The following is a 20466-nucleotide window of genomic DNA, read 5'->3' as shown; positions in this document are numbered from 1 at the left end:
TAAGTATGGTTTGTCGACTAATCATTAGAAACTGGGCCAAAGGGGCCTTTGAAAGAAGTTAGTGATGAGAGATGGCATTGCCTGTAGTTTGAGAAAGTATTCTTTCAAGGGTATAATGATAGTGAAGGAAGTAAAAGACGGGTAAAAAAGAAAGGAGAAAGGAAAAATAACTACCTTATGTATACATGTCTCATTTCACCAATTAAAAGTTAAGGTCCTTCAGTCTTTTATTTAGATTTTAGTTGAGGGTTATTTGATTTTCTTTCCTTTGTGGGGGGGAGGGGACAGTAGGGCTCTATTATTAGTAAACGTGCATTGGAGAGCCACAGAAATGCTTTCTACCTCAAATTAAAATTATTCGGATCCAGGAAGAGAGCTATGTATACAGAATAACTTTATTGAGACTTATAAATCCAGTCACAGGATGGAAGTGCACACATAGAGCATTTTTTATATTGTGATATATTCTCAAAGACCCAACATAGTGTAAACACACTATATTTATTGCTCAATATTAAATAATGCCCTGCACCTAGCAAGGGAAATTCCCAGTGAATATTTGTGAAGTTTATAGTATCTTCTAAATGTGGATGTGTATTCATTAAGAAGCAAAAACAAAAACGAAGGAATGCTTATTATTCCAAAGTGAACTGATGTGATTACTTTTAATGGCCTTTAATGTATCATTAAAGACCAAAGGTAAAAATTTTAAAGGAAGTTGTATGCTATTTTCTCTTTCCTAAAATAATTAACTGTGGTTCAAATTTGTTCAAATATTATTCTATACTGTCCTTATGTTAAATATTAATTTCTATTCAAATATTTACTAAATAGTTATCTATGAAAAGTTTATTTTTTATTTTATTTGCCATACTGCAGTGCAGGAACTGCTCAGGTTAGCAATTCTGAAAGATATGGGGAAACTAGCATCCTGTAGGCATGTCATTACTATTCCCAATAACTGTATTTTCCATCCATCTTTGTGAAATCTATAAACTGTCACATTTTACTGCTTACCCTATCCAAGTCCTCAGGGGAAAGGAAGGAGATGATTAAATAAACTCTATAAGAAATTAATTTTCTCTTAATTTCATTGTCTTTCCCAGGATAAATTCTCAGAAGTGTTTCCTAAGAGAATGAACAAATATTTTTCACCACTTGAATTTTAATAAACAACAAAGTCGTGAAAATATGAACTGAAAAGAGATGGACAAAGGTGGAATTAACAGAAATAATCAACAATTTCTACAATTAACTGTTCATTTAATAAAAAGGACCTTGGGCTAATTTCTAAAAGGCTACCTAGTACATATCAGAATGTTGGCGGTAATGAAGTCAAACCATAACAACATTCTGTACAAGAAATTGATCCATTCTCTGGCATCTGAAGGAAAAAAATATCCCCCAGTATAAATATATGCAACAATGTATTTACATTCATACACTAGATGAATCAAGCAACTTAACACTATCTTACTAATACATGTTTAAATGGAAGCACCTCCTATTACTATTCAAATGTAGTATTACAAATGCATTTGCTTATTTTTGTGAATTTTTATAATTCTTATTATTTATAAAAAGGAGTGAATACCAAAACAAACTGGGTACCACAGGAAAATGTGCTAGTTCAACAGAATCAGTTAGTAGATTTTCAGGACAAATTTATACAATATGTTGTTTTGGATGTGCTTCAAGAAAAATAAAATGAATCACACTTCAAAACAGAAATCCTTTTCAATAGTAAATGAAATCATTTATAATTGTTAAGCTTATTAGTCAGCTAAGAACAATACTAATCTCTTTGTAAAAGTGTCTTTATTATGTCAAGATCTTCATTGCCTTTCTTGTATAAAAGCATTCCTTCCACACGTGGTTGGCACAAAACATTTCAAACCTTAGTACTGAGAACAGTCAAAAACTGCATTAAGATGACTTTAATAGACTCACAAGAGATATGAAAGAGCTCTTAGCAGATTAAAAACATGGGATATTAGAACAGCTATGTTAGAGGCTGCTATGTGACTGACCAAAAGTGAAGCAGAAGGAAAAGGATCTACACTGGAACAGCTATTAATAAAAGGGCAGGGGGGAAGTAAGACATCCAGAGTAGCAGCAGAGAGTTAATTAGAAAAGCCACCTTGTGAGAAAAGAGAAGGAACGGAACTAATTCAATATTTCTGGACCAGTAAAACTGTAGGGAATTGAAGGGATTGAGGAAAGATAAGTCAAAAAGTTCAATGAGTACAGTGTGAGTACGTGTTGCTAGAAGAAAAGATGCAACAAAAGAAACGAGCATAAGGGGAAAACTAATTTCCTTTACAGGCACGGTTATGGGAACAGAAATCAAAAACCTAAAGCCCAAAGCGAGAGAGAGGCATGGACATATATACACTACCAAACGTAAGGTAGATAGCTAGTGGGAAGCAGCCGCATAGCACAGGGAGATCAGCTCGGTGCTTTGTGACCGCCTGGAGGGGTGGGATAGGGAGGGTGGGAGGGAGGGAGACGCAAGAGATATGGGAACATATGTATACGTATAACTGATTCACTTTGTTATAAAGCAGAAACTAACACACCATTGTAAAGCAATTATACCCCAATAAAGATGTTAAAAAAAAAAAAGCAAGCCTAGTCCTAGTATATTCTGGATGATTAAAGCAAGAAAGTATTTTTAAAAAAAAACAAAAACCTAAAGCCATTTTTTTAGTCTTGGTTAAAAGTAAAGTAAATTATACATTACAATACTTTTTAATAAATCTTGCCAACAAAGAATCCTACAAATATTTTGAATGCTGAAAATTATTTGCAGGTACCGGATGTTTATACATTATGATCACAAGATCACAGTGAACAAAGAACATGGTTAAGTGACAGGACAGGTTAGAAAAAAATGTTACTTAAAGTCTCTCCTTGTGTTTGCTGAGAAAGAACAAGACGTTTCCCTAGATCTTTAATGTTAATTTACAAAGTTCTTCCTGGGATATGCAGTGATAACTACAAAATTCCTGTTTAATCTTCTAAGACTGGTAGCCTTCCACTTCAAAGAATGTGATGAATGTGAACTGTTGGAAAACAGGATATTGTTCATTGAAATGACAGAGTTCATTTTATGTAAAAAAGGAATTTGTTCATTTACATTGTAAATTCACTCACTGTCCCTGTGTTAGTTAACTCTCTCACTTATAAACTATGTAGCTCTCCCATTTTTTTTTTTCAGAAACACTCAGATTTTTGGATATACTTTTCTCATAGTAGACTTTATGTAAATAAATGATGCTTCTAGCACATTCAAATCCAACAAACATCACAAACTCTGCTTCTTCAACAGGGCCAGAGGTAAACATGAAATGTACAGGAATTATTTACTAAAACTATGTGATTGCTATAGGCAACTAGAAGTTATTATGAAAGTGTAAACATTACTGCTACACTTGGACTTCAAGTAGAGTCATATGAAGGCTAATAATGTAGTTAGTGATTAAGGTCCTGGCTCATTTTCTTGCACTTCTGACCATATGAAACTGAGGGAATCAATTGGGAGTGAATGAGTTCAATAAATCATCCCTACCTGCCTACCATCTATCTCCCAAAAAATACCTGATTAACATCAAAGAGCAGGAGCTAACTGGAAAAGGTGAAGCAAGTTTCCAAAGGCAAGAGGGTAAGTGTTTTTAGTAGCAGGGATGTGACTCAGAATAGATTTAGTTTATAAGGATTTCTCAATGACAAATTTGATAGATATTACATAAAATATATATAAAGCCATTTTTGTGAGTCAAAAAGAACAAAGTTACAACTACTTCCTACAAGTGAGGAACATTTTTTGTCATGATTCTAACACTGTCTTAAACATTATTCCCCTTGGGGTCCAGCAGGACAGACCAATACTAAGATTCTACTAAACTAAGTAATAATTTCTGGGGGAAGAAATTTACTAAACACCACTCTGGTTGCCAGAAAGAGCAAATGAGCTCAGTATTCCAATCTTGCTGCAGTATTAGGACAAGTCTTTAGAATAGGAGGCTTCTCTAGTCTCTCTAGTACTAAATCAAACTATAGAAACTTAGAATATCAATAAATGTAAGCAGCACATCAGAAGATCTAGCTATGCATAAAATACATTTTGCAACTCTAGACTGACCATCAGAGTATGCACTTTAAATGTCTTCCCTGGTGAGAAGGCATAGATGCAGATTCACACGTGCTCCCAGTGTCTATGGTAATGAAGCATATTTGCAAGAGAGATGCTGACTCCCTTGGGGTGGAGTACACAGAACTAAGAGAATGAATTATTAAACTTAGGTGTTGGTAGTCAAAGCACTGTAACTTAAAATAATAGAATTCCTTAGTTATATACTATTGTTAAACTACTACTAAAACTATTATTAATAGTGATATACAATATTATCTCATTTGTTCCTCACAAAAATTCTGAGATGAATTAAAGATGGTAGGCATTTTTGCCCCCATTTTATAAACAGTGACATAAGTTCAAAGACATAGTGACAACCCAAAGACATGGTAAGTGACAAGTAGCAATGATGCTAGGTATTCTGAATCCAATCCTAGAATTCTTCCTATAATACCAGTGTTTCCCCAAATGTGGGATTAATGACATTGGTGATACATAGGCAAGAGAGTAAATAACTATGAACCATATCCTAAGAATTTGTTCCATTTTCAATTATTTTTAAAGCATTCTGATAGGTCAAGGAGAAGGTCTCAGTCTTTACCACCTCTGAGGCTAACAATCTCACTTTTTAAAGGAAAGTAGGCCCCAGTGTTGGGTGTTGTCAAGCAAAAGCAGTTAGCCAAATCATGTAATATTATTTCATTTTTACTGTATTTAATTTTATGTTTATCTTCCATTTATGTCAAGGGATACTAGTTTTTCATTTCTGGTAGAAATATAAGGTTCTCCTTATTAAATGAATTCATTTAAGTAATTTTACAGAAAACTGGCTAAGTAAAAAATAACTATATAGTGGACTTCGGAAAAAGCAAAGTCATTAAGCAGTCTGCAAAGGACTGAAAATTAAAAATACTATACTACATATCATATGCTATAAATCATACTCTTTAATAATAAGAGTTTCACCAAAAGACTTTCCACTTTAGCAAACTTATTTCATACATGAATTGAAACAATTAGTTACTTCATTGTATCAACTTATTAGTTACCTAAACTCCTAAACAAAATGAGTAGTAGCCGTAATACTACCATAGCAAGGGTCAAGTTAATTTTGAAGCAAACTTGGCATATCACCTACTTTTTAGCAATATTTTATTTTACTTATCCTAATATTTTCATAATAAAATTTACACATAAATACAGTTGCATATGATTCAAACAAAAAGAAAATCAGGGTAAAATGTGATTGCCTCCTGCTTTATGCTCACACTCACTTCCGGCTATTCCTGTTCCTGGACATAATGACCAACCTGATTAACCAACCATAGGACAGCATGCAGTCCTCCAACATCCTACCAATAAATTCACCTTCATGTGCATTTTTGTCTCTGTGCTAGCCAGGAGCAGAAGAGTTAGCACCAACTGCAACAACAAACAGCCCCCAAAACTCAGTGCTTTAACTCCTAAGTTACTCATCTAACAGAGGGTACTCTGATTAACAAGGCTCTACCACTTTGTAGTTGTGTCATCCTGATGTAGCCTCAGAGGAGCTAAAGATTATAGAGGTGGCATCACAGCTCCTAAATGCCTTGACTCACAAATAATACACTCACCAACTACTATCCAGAATATGCCACAGGGCCCAACCTGAATATAAGGGAAAATACACACCTGAACATTCTATGTATCTGATAAAATACCTTTTTTTTCAATAGTACATATATGAACCAGATAATGTGTTCTCCTGCTACTTACTGTTCTTCACTTAACAATACATCTTGGAGCTCTTTTCAAGTGTGTATGTATGTGTGTCTGTGTGTACATGCATGTACAACTATTTTTATTGGTTTCATAGTATGCTATAGTATAGATAAAACTTACTTAACCATTCCACTATTTATGAATATTCAGGCTACTTTTTTTCTATTATAAAAAAAGTGCTATAAAGAAGGAATAGATCTAGTTTTTAATCAAACATTCTATAGAGTTGATCCTCTCCATATGTTTACTGGCAATTGGTTTCTCATGTTGTGTGAATAGTCTATTCATATCTTATGTCCATTTATCTATTGCATTGCTTGTCTTCCATTAATGATTTACAGGATCTTGTTAAACATGATGAAATTTTTACTCCAATTTATTTAATATATATTTTTCCTTTAACTCTTTTTATGGTGTTTATTAACTATTACTTGGCCAAATATATCAACGCCTTTCCTATAAGCCTTGTGATGTTTTATATTCTACGTAAGACGATCTTCCCCTTTTTAACATTATAAAAAAATAGTCTCCTGATTTTGTTTCTATTGGTTTTGCAGTTTTAAAACTGATTAGTTCTACAATCTATTTGGGGTATTAAGACAAAGGTATACCTTTATTTTTTTCTAAACAGATAACTAATTTTTCTCAACACCATTTACTGCATTATCTTTTTTTTAATTTGAAAGGGTATATTTATCATGAACTAAGTTCTCATTTATACATGGATCTGTTTATTTACTCCTGGTCTGTTACCACTCAGTTTTTATTACTATAGCTTTGTAGTATTTTATAAGATTGGTAGAACAAGTCCTTCACAGCTCTTCTTTTCTATAATCTCTTCCATGAATTAGCTTTTCAACTTTTAAGAAAACCCTGTTTGATGTTTTGATTGGATTATATTGAAATTATGCATTTGTTTGGGAGAGAAATGAATTCTGTATAAGACTGAGTCTGCCCATCCAGACTGCCTAAACATAGTAATCTCACCATATATCCTTTGCAGCAAAAATCTCATTTTAACATTTAGGCCTCCTTAATGGCCTTTCATATGTTGAGTTACATGCTTCCCCCAGCTCACTGGTTATGAGTGACCTATTATGAAGACTGATGCTATTTTTTGAAGTGATATCGTAGGCAGAATTCTAAAAATCTCTCAGATTCCAAACCTGCATCCCTGTAACCTACGAAAGTGATGAGAAATCTCTTCCGTGATTGTGTTACATGCCACGATTAGCTTAAAATTGGGACTGACCCAGCCTCATAAGCCTTTCAAATTAGAGTGCTTCTCTGGCTGGTGGCAGAAGAGGAGGTCAGAGAGTTAAAGCAGAGAACGCTTCAACATGCACGTTTGCAGAAGGAGAGGCCACGTGAGAAGTGATGTGGGCAGCCTCTAGGCGCAGAGAGCACACCCCAGCCGACAGCCAGCAAGAAAACAGAGACCTCAGTCCTCTATAACTGAAAGGAAGGAAATGAATTCTCCCCAACAACCTGAAAGAGCCTGAAAGTGAATTCTTCCCTAGGACCACTACATAAAAGCCCAGTGTGACAGACACCTTAATTTCAGTCTTCTCAGACCTAGAACAGAGAACCCAGTTGAGTCCCCCCAGACTTATGATTTATAGAAATTATGAGATAATAAATGGGTGTTGTTTTAAGCCACTAAATTTGTTGTAATTTGTTACACAGCAATAGGAAACTAATCCAGATAGACTCCAAAGCAATTGTTATTACCACTTTCCCCCTCCATGGGTTTTCAGGATTCCGAGGGAAAAGAAAATACACTCAGAACCACTTCCCCCTTCCTCACCTGTATTTGCATTAATAGTCCCTAATTAAGACATATAGGCCAACCAAAATCTTTAATTTCCTGCTAAATTTTAAGACTTTGGGGAAATAAAAGGCTAATTCTTCCTGTAAAAGTTTGAATATTTAAGGTACACAGTAAATCAAAAACAAAAATATCAAAGGACAAAAAAGAACCTCAAAAGTCATTGCGTAAATCACCTAATGAAAATTAGGAGAATACTGTTATCAAACGCTAGAATCCAAAATCTATTTCACAAGAGGCCAGGATATATACAATAACCAAGTTTCTTTCAGTCATTATCTATAGTGACTACAATGTTTAAAGGCAAATACAATATTTTAGTAAAATAGTAATTAATCAACACTGTCAATCCACTGGTATAAATTACTGCACTATTTACCTTTGCCTTTAAGTGAAAATGCACTTTATTACACAGTATGTTAAATTTCTAAAACTCTTCATACTCTTCAGAAATACAGAATTATGCATACTCTGAAATCAGCTTAGAGAATTTTTTTAATAGATATTTACTGGAGTATAACTGCTTCACAATACTGTGTTAGTTTCTGTTGTACACCAAAGTGAATCAGCCATATGCATACACATGTCCACATATCCCCTCTCTCGAGTCTCCCTCCCACCCTCTCTATCCGACCCTTGTAGGTCATCACAGAGCACTGAGCTGATCTCCCTGTGCTATGCTTAGAGAATTTTGAACTGGTATATGGCTGAATTATATAATTTTTCAGAAGATATGTTGAAAGAAAATTATAATGGTACTCAATGACAAGACTGACAATAAAATAAGCTTCACTTATTCTGTCTGCATGCTTCTATACTATTTCAATCCTCTTTAACAAAATGTGTTGCATATAGTTCTTGGGTAAAATTTTTAAAACAAAGGAATAAATACAAAAAGAAAAAAGTTTAGTGAATATGAAAGATCACGATTTTAATTTTGATGGAATTGAGAGAAACATTAAGTTTTAGAATCTGAAAACAAATTAGAGGGAAGTAAAAATAGAGTAGAAAGAATTTAAAGAAAATGCTATAACATGGAATAATGGTTAGCTACTTGTTAGAACTATTAAAACAATGTTATGAGAGTTAATTAAAAAGAAAACTCACGCATTGTCTAAAATAAATTTTAAAGTTGTTTCTTAGTCAAAAATGATTTTTAAAATTATTGACTTCTCCAATACTGCTCTCCTCAAAATGCCAATTTCTATGAAATACAAATAACAGAAGTGTAGTGATAGACTAAGGAACCATTATCTTTCTTGAAATTTTAACAGATGGTCTTATCAGGACGATGGACAGGGATCTTATTTCCTTAATTGATTTTCTTTGATGTCTCCATGGTTTTTCACTCAGTAAACAAAAGGTATTATTGATCTAACCACCAAGTTGTCCCTGCATGTTGGTAGCACATATTGCAGTCAATTTAACAGTTGTTGGGAAAGCACATCTAAACTCTACTTACCATTTGCCTGATGATTTGCATGGAACCTCATACAAATCATGGAACCTGATGATTTGCATGGAACCTCATGCAAAGGGAGAATGATCCCTTTGAGCTAATGCTTTGCCCATTCCTAAGCACTGTAGTTGATAATTTAAATTTCATATTTTGCCATCCATTTACATCTTAGTACAAGTAACTTCCCCACAAAAACAAAGCTAGTTCTGATGTAGAGAAGAGAGAGAGAATTGTGTTTTGTATGTAAGCCCCATGAAGGCAGGAACAATACCTGTTTCTTCTTTATCCTCTATCACAATGCCTGGAACATAGTAAACCCTCAATAAGGATTTGATGAAGGAAAGGAGGCGAGCACAAACTGAAATTCAACAAATAGCTCTAAGTTGCCAATGAACAAGAAAAAAAACCCAAAAAACCACACAGGCAAATGGCACATTAGGGGAGAAAAACAGCAAAAAGAAGAAGGTGATAGCGAAGGGAGTAAGAAAGTTCAGTTCTCATATTATTCCTAAATAAATGCATTTTATTTTTCTTTACTTTATGACTTATTCATTTAATAGCTCCACCCATATGCTATTTTAAAGAATAAAATTCATTGGAATGGTAGGAAAAAACATTCTACCATGAAAGGCTGCTTCCAAAGAAGTAAAAAGATGGGGCCTTGTAAGCACTGACGACATATTACATTAGATAACTATTTAGGTGAAGAATACTTTTACATTAGCAAAAGTAAAAATGTTTTGAAGCCTAAGATAAATGACTAAAGATATGGGTCAAAAAAATGGTTGATGACTAATTTGGGGCTGAATCAATGACGAATTAGGTTTACAGACAAATTTTATTTTTTTTAATTAAAAATAAATTTTTTAAATTTGTATACATGGCCAGTTTGGGTACTTGAAATAGTCAAAAACATTTTAAATGATCTCCAGAAAGTTATCAGATGAGTACATGTAAACTATATATAGAGCTCAATTCCATATTAACCCAAATTGTAAAATATTTATAAAGTCAAAAAGTACAAATATTAAAAATTACTCTTAAAAATTACACTACACATATTTTTCCATTACTGGTAATTGGTCTATTCATATTTTCTCTTTCTTCCTGGCTCAGTCTTGGAAGGTTGTATGTTTCTAGAAATCTGTCCATTTCTTCTAGGTTGCTCAATTTATAGGCATATATTGTTAGTGGTAGTCTCTTATGATCCTTCGTATTTATGTGGTATCAGGTATAACTTGTCCTTTTTCACTTCCGATTTTATTGACTTGGGCTTTTTTTTTCTTTTTTTTTAACATTTTTATTGGAGTATAATTGCTTTATAATGGTGTATTAGTATCTGCTTTATAACAAAGTGAATCAGCTATACATATTCATATATCCCCATACCTCCTCCATCTTGCATCTCCCTCCCACCCTCCCTATCCCACCCACTCCTCCGGGTGGTCACAAAGCACCCAGCTGATCTCCCTGTGCTCTGGAGCTGCTTCCCACAAGCTATCTATTTTACACTGGTAGTGTATATATGTCCATGCCACTCTCTCACTTCAGCCCAGCTCACCCTTCCTCCTCCCTGTGTCCTCAAGTCCATTCTCTACATCTGCGTCTTTATTCCTGTCCTGCCCCTAGGTTCTTCAGAACCATTTTTTTTTTAAGATTCCATATATATGTGTTAGCATATGGTATTTGTTTTTCTCTTTCTGACTTACTTCACTTTGTATGACAGACTCTAGATCCATCCACCTCACTAAAAATAACTCAATTTCATTTCTTTTTATGGCTGAGGAATATTCCACTGTATATATGTGCCAGATCTTCTTTATCCATTCATCTGTCAATGGACACTTAGGTTGCTTCCATGTCCTGGCTATTGTAAATAGTTATGCAATAAACATTGTGGTACATGTCTCTTTTTGAATTTTGGTTTTCTGAGGGTATATGCCCAGCAGTGGGATTGCTGGGTCATATGGTAGTTCTATTTTTAGTTTTTTGAGGAACCTCCATACTATTCTCCACAGTGGCTGTAACAATTTACACTCCCACCAACAGTGCAAGAGGGATCCCTTTTCTCCACATGCTCTCCAGCATTTACTGTTTGTAAATTTTTTGATGATGGCCATTCTGATTGGTGTGAGGTGATACCTCATTGTAGTTTTGATTTGCATTTCTCTAATGATGAGTGACGTTCAGCATTCTTTCATGTGTTTGTTGGCAAACTGTATGTTTTCTTTGGAGAAATGTCTATTTAGGGCTTCTGCCCATTTTTGGATTGGGTTGTTTGTTTTTTTTGATATTGAGCTGCATGAGCTGCTTGTATATTTTGGAGATTAATCCTTTGTCAGTTGCTTCATTTGCAAATATTTTTTCCCATTCTGAGGGTTGTCTTTTCGTCTTGTTTGTGGTTTCCTTTGCTGTGCAAAACTTTTTAAGTTTCAGTAGGTCCCATTTGTTTATTTTTGTTTTTATTTCCATTTCTCTAGGAGGTGGGTCAAAAAGGATCTTGCTGTCATAGAGTGTTCTGCCTATGTTTTCCTCTAAGAGTTTGATAGTGTCTGGCCTTACATTTAGGTCTTTAATCCATCTTGAGTTTATTTTTGTGTATGGTATTAGGGAGTGTTCTAATTTCATTCTTTAACATGTAGCTGCCCAGTTTTCCCAATACCATTTACTAAAGAGGCTGCCTTTTCTCCATTGTACACTCTTGCCTCCTTTATCAAAGATAAGGTGACCATATGTATGTGGGTTTATCTCTGGGCTTTCTATTCTGTTCCATTGATCTATATTTCTGTTTTTGTGCCAGTACCATACTGTCTTGGTTGCTGTAGCCTTGTAGTATAGTCTGAAGTCAGGGAGCCTGATTCCTCCAGCTTCGTTTTTCTTTCTCAAGATTGCTTTGGCTATTCGGGGTCTTTTATGCTTCCATACAAATTGTGAAATTTTTTGTTCTAGTTTGGTGAAAAATGCCTTTGGTAGTTTGATAGGGATTGCATTGAATCTGTAGATTGCTCTGGGTAGTATAGTCATTTTCACAATGTTGATTCTTCCAATCCAAGAACATGGTATATCTCTCCATCTGTTTGTATCATCTTTTATTTCTTTCATCAGTGTCTTATAGTTTTCTGCATACAGGTCTTTTGTCTCCTTAGGTAGGTTTATTCCTAGGTATTTTATTCTTTTTGTTGCAATGGTAAATGGGAGTGTTTCCTTAATTTCTCTTTCAGATTTTTCATCATTAGTATATAGCTATGCAAGAGATTTCTGTGCATTAATTTTGTATCCTGCTACTTTACCAAATTCATGGTTTAGCTCTAGTAGTTTTCTGGTAGCATCTTTAGGATTCTCTATGTATAGTATCATGTCATTTGCAAACAGTGGCAGCTTTACTTCTTCTTTTCCAATTTGGATTCCTTTTATTTCTTTTTCTTTTCTGACTGCTGTGGCTAAAACTTCCAAAACTATGTTAAATAATTCTCTTTTTTTCTTAATAAGTCTAGCTAAAGGTTCATCAATTTTGTGTAACTTTTTAAAGAACCAGGTCTTAGTTTCATTGATCTTTCCTATTGAATTTTAGTCTCTGTTTCATTTAATTTTGCTCTGATCATGATTTCTTTCCTTTCTACTAACTTTTGGTTTTGTTTGTTCTTATTTTTCTAGCTTCTTTAGGTGTAAGGTTAGGTTATTTACTTGAGATTTTTCTTGTTTCTTGAGGTAAGCTTGTATCGCTATAAACGATAGTACTGCTCTTAGCACTGCTTTGGTGCATCCCATAGGTTTTGGATCATTGTGTTTTCATTTTCATTGTTTCCAGGTATTTTTAAATTTCCCCTTTGATTTTTTCAGTGATCCATTGGTTGTTCAGGCTAAACAAACTGTTTAGCTTCCACCTGTTTGTGTTTTTTGCAGTTTTTCTCTTGTAGTTGATTTCTAGTCCCACAGCATTGTGGTCAGAAAAGATGCTTGTTTTGGGGACTAGCATGTGATCTATCTTGGAGCTTTATAGAATCGTAACATCAATATTCAGTCCTTACCTAATCAATAGTTCAAAACAGTATTCAATAAATTGTTAACTCTTTAACTTCAAATTCTTCTGTGAGGTACATGGCTTTTAAAAAATGAAACAAAACTTAATAATATATAATCTGTAAATGAGAAGTGCCTAAGACACAATTGGATTGATATGAGGGGAGAGGAGGGCAGAGATGGGCTGGGAAGAGGCACAGAAAAGTGTCTGGCATGACAAAAATATCCCGTATCTTGAACAAAGTATAGGTATAGGGATAAAATCACTTCTCACAGCACACTGAATAGTGTCACCTAAGATCCATGTATTTCACTGTAAATAAATTGCAGCTCACCAAAAACTAAATGGCAAAAAAATAAATGTAGGTAAAATACTTCTTGACTATAATGAAAACACAATTACAGAATGTAACTAATTCCAAACTGAGAATAGATGCCTCTGTGTGTTTGTGTGTCTGTGTGTGTCTGTGTGTGTGTGTCTGTGTGTGTGTGTGTGTAATTTAGGGGGAGGAGTAGGTGTTTCCCCCATAAAAATGAAGCAGTAATTTATTAAGTTTTCATAATGATATGTGGCCACAACAGTATCATAAAACATCTGTGGGAATGATGACCAAGAACATAATTAAACAAAGATTCTTCAAATTACTGTGTATTAACATAAAATAAATCCTTTTTTATTTTATTTTTTTTATTTTTATTTTTTTGCAGTACACGGGCCTCTCACTGTTGTGGCCTCTCTCTTTTGCGGAGCACAGGCTCCGGACACGCAGGCTCAGCGGCCATGGCTCACAGGCCCAGCTGCTCCACGGCATGGGGGATCTTCCTGGACCGAGGTACGAACCCGTGTCCCCTGCATCAGCAGGCAGACTCTCAACCACTGCGCCACCAGGGAAGCCCAATCCATTTTTTTTTTTTTTTAACATCTTTATTGGGGTATAATTGCTTTACAATGGTGTGTTAGTTTCTGCTTTATAACAAAGTGAATCAGTTATACATATACATATGTTCCCATATGTCTTCCCTCTTGCGTCTCCCTCCCTCCCACTCTCCCTATCCCACCCCTCCAGGCTGTCACAAAGCACTGAGCTAATATCCCTGTGCCATGCGGCTGCTTCCCACTAGCTATCTACCTTACTACGTTTGTTACTGTGTATATGTCCATGACTCTCTCTTACCCTGTCAAAGCTCACCCTTCCCCCACCCCATATCCTCAAGTCCGTTCTCCAGTAGGTCTGCGTCTTTATTCCTGTCTTACCCCTAGGTTCTTCATGACATTTTTTTTTCTTAAATTCCATATATATGTGTTAGCATATGGTATTTGTCTTTTTCTTTCTGACTTACTTTACTCTGTATGCAGACTCTAGGTCTATCCATCTCATTACAAATAGCTCAATTTCGTTTCTTTTTATGGCTGAGTAATATTCCATTGTATATATGTGCCACATCTTATTTACTCATTCATCCGATGATGGGCACTTAGGTTGTTTCCATCTCCGGGCTATTGTAAATAGAGCTGCAATGAACATTTTGGTACATGACTCTTTTTGAATTTTGGTTTTTTTAAATGAAGCAAAATAACTACTGAATTATTTCACTCTGCTTAAGGGAAAAACTGATCAGAAGTAAAGTCATTCAATTTATTTGCTATTGTATATATATCACTGAAGTGGGACACTGTTAGTTGCTATCAAGGGTGAGTTCTCTAAACATCAGAGTTGCCTATTTACAATCTACCGTGGCTTTCATTTTTCAGACGTTTCTATTTATAATGCCAGCAGTACAGTACTTTTTCTCTTCTGCCAATGGAGTTAAGAAGATAAAGCAAATGAATTTAGATACTTACAAAATAATGTAATCAATTCAATTTCTTTTGCAGCACAGTTAATTCCTATTGTTTAATTTTAACTTTATATTAGCACAGAGTACTGAGGATTAAATCAGTGTTTCTACTTACATGGCTCCAAAATACATTATAATAACTATCAAATAATTGATATAGATATGCTATGGCTTTGGGGATAATTTCAGTAATCTGTATAACTAAAATTTAAATTACCATTCAAATGATGATGAATTATTAATAAACTATGAAGTTTTACATGTGGCCAGAAATGTAAATTATATAAGACTTCGATAAATGTATTATCTTGAAAAAGCAGTTATGGAAAATAGCCTCATCAACTTAAGTAAGATGAAGAGAAGCTGGAGAAAGTACAGGAACAAGTAATATAAATTACTAAATGACTGGGAAATGACTTAACAAAGAAAGCCTAAAATAATGTGGGTTAGTAGGGAACAGACTACTGGGGTGGAATTAATAACAGTCTTTATTCAACTAGATAAATACTATACACATAGACCTTCAGTACTCTGCCCATTGAGAAAAGGATCTAAGAAGGTAAACGTTAAGTAGCAACTTTAAGAAGGGCTATGTTTAATACCAAGAAAAGTTTCCTTTTCAGTTTCAAGACTTTAGAGCTTAATTACAAAGATGGCTATAAAATCCATTTTCTCTGAAAATGTTTGGCCACAATAGAAATTACCAAAGGTAGTCATTCCTCTAACACACATGTAGCATTAGGTAGCAAATGTTGTGTACCCCATGGCCATACACACTCACCCTTACCACTTCAACATACACTGGTCTAGCTTTACACTACAGCATCTGAGAGATTTATCAGACCCTTAGCACCCTCTTTGCCCACCTGCATTTCAGCCAGAAATGTCAGGAAATTAACCCCCACCTGTGAGTGGCCAATGACTGACAGGAGTCTATATAAATACCCTAGGCTTCCTTTGCCCTCAGGTGAAATAACTCTGAGATGTGGCATAACACTGGCTCCCAGACTGCCCCAATGTGATCCATCTCCGATTAGCTACAGTTGTAACTTGTATAGTAATATAATCTCTGTTAGATAAAATCCCTTCCCTGTCTCACTTTCCCAATAACCTATTGGCATTTCCTGGGATCATCCCCCAAATAAACTACTTGCACTGAAACCTTCATATCCAAGTTTGCTTTTTAACTACCTACACTAAGACAACACACATGCCATTTCATTGTACCACCTGTCTTTTCATATACTTAACAGTTTCTTTAAATTCCCCAATTATAAAATTTCTTGAAAAACTTTTATAACACAAGAACTAGAAAACTAATACCTTCCAACTTTCATTATTACAATACACTAAAAATAAATGATATCAAAACAGTTATTTAATACTAGCCAGCTATTGCTGCCTATTATCTCTGAGTCTGAATCATGCTTTTTTTTTTAAGTGTGTACATGGGAGTAGGGGAAGATTAACAAATATTTGTGAGGTATTACAGATATGCTGCACCAAATTGACCATGTTTATTACTTCGAGTGACAGAGAATGGAAGAAGGAATAATTTCCTCACTCTGTGATTCAATGTTTTCTTAAATCTCTTTCCCATAACCACTTGAAGTCCATCTTATCATCTTGGACCATTTAAAATCACTTCACATCCCAATGGAATATACATTCCACACTTTAGAAAATATTACACTACAGAATAGATAAACCTGAGAAAGCTAATTCAGTCTTAACTCAGAAAAAAATTAATAGAGATCTCCCAAGATTTCTTTGACCTCTATATACTTTCAGAAACTATTAAACAGAGAGTTAGGAATTCTAGTCTTAATTTTTTGTGTGGCTGTGGCCAAGTCAATTCATTTTTCTGGACCTCAGTTTCCTCAACCTTAAAATAAAAAAGTCAAATAGGTCCACGTTTTCTCTTTTCTGTTCTCTTTGCCACTTGAGTAGCAAAAGGAGTGAGCAAAGGTGAAGCTGTAGGTTTCTTAATCCCATTCCTTCAAAGCAGTTCTGGGAAGATCAGGAGGAGACAGGAGAGAGAAAGAGAGGGAGGAGTAGGTGAAGAGGAAAGAAGCAGAGGGTGGGGGGGAGGAGAAAGACTAGGAGGAGAGAAAGAAACAGAAAGGAAATGGACTTTTAAAAATATAGGTACCACCTTCCACTTATTAGAATGGCTACTATTGAAAAGAAAAAGAAGATAACAAATGCTGATGAGGATGTGGAGAAACTGGAACCTTTGTGTACTGTTGGTGGGAATGTAAAATGGTGCAGCCGGTGTGGAAAAGAGTATGGCAGTTCCTCAAAAAAGTTAAAAATAGGATATACCATATGACCCAGCAATTTCATTCCTGGGTATATACCCAAAAGGAACTGAAAGCAGAGTCTCAGAGAAACACTTGTATCCTCATGTTCACAGCAGCACTATTCACAACAGACAAAAGCTGAAAGCAACTCAAGTGTCTCAACAGATGAATGGATCCACAAAATGTGTATACATACAATGGAATATTAGCTTTAAAAAGGAAGGAATTCTGACACATGCTACATCATAGATGAACCTTGAGGACATTATGCTAAGTGACTAAGTGAAATAAGCCAACCACAAAAAGGCAAATAGTATATGATTCCACTTACATGAGGTGCCTAGAGTCATCAAATTCATAGAGACAGAAAGTAGAATAGAGGTTACCAGGGGAAATGGGGAGTTGCTGTTTAATGGGTATAAAGTTTCAGTTTTGCAAGATGAAAAGAGTTCTTGAGGCTGGTTGCACAGCAATGTGAATCTACTTAACATGATTGAACTGTACCCTTAAAATGGTTATGATGGTAAATTTTACATTACATTTATTTTATCATGAATTAAATTTTAAAAAAATACAGGTTACCATGGGACTATATGATATTTAAGATCTCTTTCAGCTCCACAGCCTTTGAATTAGCATTAACAACAATTACGTAATTTATCATGGTCATGATACAAGGTTCATGAACAAAATTAAAACAAAAAAGTTATTTATCCCATATATATTATCCACAATATTTGCAGTATGTGTATTATAACCATTAATCTCTATGATCCAAGCAATGAGCTTCAGTTACTAATACTTATTCATGCTCTCTACAGAGAGTCACTAAAATATTACCTAAATGTTAAGAAATCTTATGGCCAAATAGAAAGTTCTGCAAATTTAAGGTTACTATTAATCTTTCTTCAAAACTGTCACCTCCACTTTGAATGCCATTAAATCCCAGTCAGATTGAAAGGCAGTTTCTTCTGTGCTCGCACAGAGTAACGTTAGTACACTCTCATGGTCAATCCTGTGTCAGGATGAACTGAACATGACTGCTGTTCTACCCTGACTCTGAGTCCCAGTGAGTAAGACCTCACCACGCAGTAGCCTACCGATCTTGTCTAGCTGTGTCCATAGCACACTGCAACCACACCGTACTTATTAGAATTAGCACACCATTTACTCATAAGTTCTCATGTTTCTTAATGTTTCTTAATACAAGCTGACAAGAAGATATCTAAAATTAAATAAGTGCTCACTTTGGCAGCACATATACTAAAAATTGGAATGATATGGAGATTAGCATGGCCCCTGCACAAGGATGACACGCAAATTCGTGAAGCGTCCCATATTTTTGAGAAATGGAAACAAAAACAAAAATAAACAAATGGGACCTAATGAAACTTAAGAGCTTTTGCACAGCAAAGGAAACCATAAACAAGACAAAAAGACAACCCTCAGAATGGGAGAAAATATTTGCAAATGAAGCAACTGACAAAGGATTAATCTCCAAAATATACAAGCAGCTCGCACAGCTCAATATAAAAAAAAACCAAATAACCCAATCCAAAAATAGGCAGAAGACCTAAATAGACATTTCTCCAAAGAAGATATACAGATTGCCAACAAACACGTGAAAGAATGCTCAACATCACCAATCATTAGAGAAATGCAAATCAAAACTACAATGAGATATCATCTCACACCAGTCAGAATGGCCATCATCAAAAAATCTACAAACAATAAATGCTGGAGAGGGTGTGGAGAAAAGGGAACCCTCTTGCACTGTTGGTGGGAATGTAAATTGATACAGCCACTATGGAGAACAGTATGGAGGTTCCTTAAAAAACTAAAAATAGAACTACCATATGACCCAGCAATCCCACTGCTGGGCATATACCCTGAGAAAACCATAATTCAAGAAGAGTCATGTACCACAATGTTCATTGCAGCTCTATTTACAATAGCCAGGACACGGAAGCTACCTAAGTGTCCATTGACAGATAAGTGGATAAAGAAGATGTGGCACATATATACAATGGAATATTACTCAACCATAAAAAGAAACAGAATTAAGTTATTTGTAGTGAGGTTGAAGGACCTAGAGTCTGTCATACAGAGTGAAGTAAGCCAGAAAAACAAATACCTTACGCTAACACATATATATGGAATCTTAAAAAAAAAAAAGGTTCTGAAGAACCTAGGGGCGGGACAGGAATAAAGACACAGATGTAGAGAATGGACTTGAGGACACGGGGAGGGGGAAGGGTAAGGTGGGACAAAGTGAGAGAGTGGCATTGACATATATACACTGCCAAACGTAAAACAGATAGCTAGTGGGATGCAGCTGCATAGCACAGGGAGATCAGCTCCCTGATCTCCCACCTAGAGGGTTGGGATAGGGAGGGTGGGAGGGAGATGCAAGAGGGAGGGGATATGGGGATATATGTATACGTACAGCTGATTCACTTTGTTACACAGCAGAAACTAACACAACATTGTAAAGCAATTATACTCCAATAAAGATGTTAAAAAATAAATAAATAAAATTAAATAAAATAAAAGATTTCCTGTCTTTTTTTTTTTTTTTTTTTTTTTTTGCGGTACGCGGGCCTCTCACTGTTGTGGCCTCTCCCGTTGCCAAGCACAGGCTCCGGACGTGCAGGCTCAGCAGTCATGGCTCACGGGCCCAGCCGCTCCGCGGCATGTGGGATCTTCCCGGACTGGGGCACGAACCCGTGTCGCCTGCATCGGCAGGCAGACTCTCAACGACTGCGCCACCAGGGAAGTCCCTCCTGTCTTTTTATTGTATAATTTTATTTATTTCTTACTGAAAACATAAACCTGACCTAAGTTAATTTATCATTTAAAAATTTTCTCTTTTATTCTCCTTGGTTTTAACATAAAATTTAAAAATATTACTTGAACTCATGTAAGTGTACTTTAAAAATCTATTTAATTAGACACAAATTACTGATTTAAGTAAAAGTATAAATGGAAGAAAATTAAACTATCAGTGTTACTAAATTATTAAGATATATATTGTTGGCCAATAAGCACAAAAGATGCTTAACATCATTAGTTATCACAGAAATGAAAACTAAAACTACAATGAAATACCACTACATAAATC

At 35.2% G+C, this 20466-nt stretch overlaps 1 protein-coding gene and 1 non-coding gene across 3 annotated transcripts in view; one reads left to right on the top strand and one right to left on the bottom strand.

Moving 5' to 3' along the window:
- The window catches only part of RFX3 (regulatory factor X3), a 157136-nt gene that overhangs the window by 118168 nt on the left and 18502 nt on the right, over positions 1-20466 (bottom strand). The gene's annotated exons all lie outside the window — the stretch shown is intronic.
- Positions 18585-18689, top strand: LOC136125258 (U6 spliceosomal RNA). Its single transcript, XR_010656025.1, has one exon. It is a non-coding gene; the product is annotated as a U6 spliceosomal RNA (small nuclear RNA).

This window comes from Phocoena phocoena, chromosome 6 (genome assembly GCF_963924675.1).
Source record: "Phocoena phocoena chromosome 6, mPhoPho1.1, whole genome shotgun sequence".
NCBI lineage: Eukaryota > Metazoa > Chordata > Mammalia > Artiodactyla > Phocoenidae > Phocoena > Phocoena phocoena.
Note: the sequence above shows the minus strand (reverse complement) of the source record. Positions and strands in the feature narration are given on the sequence as shown.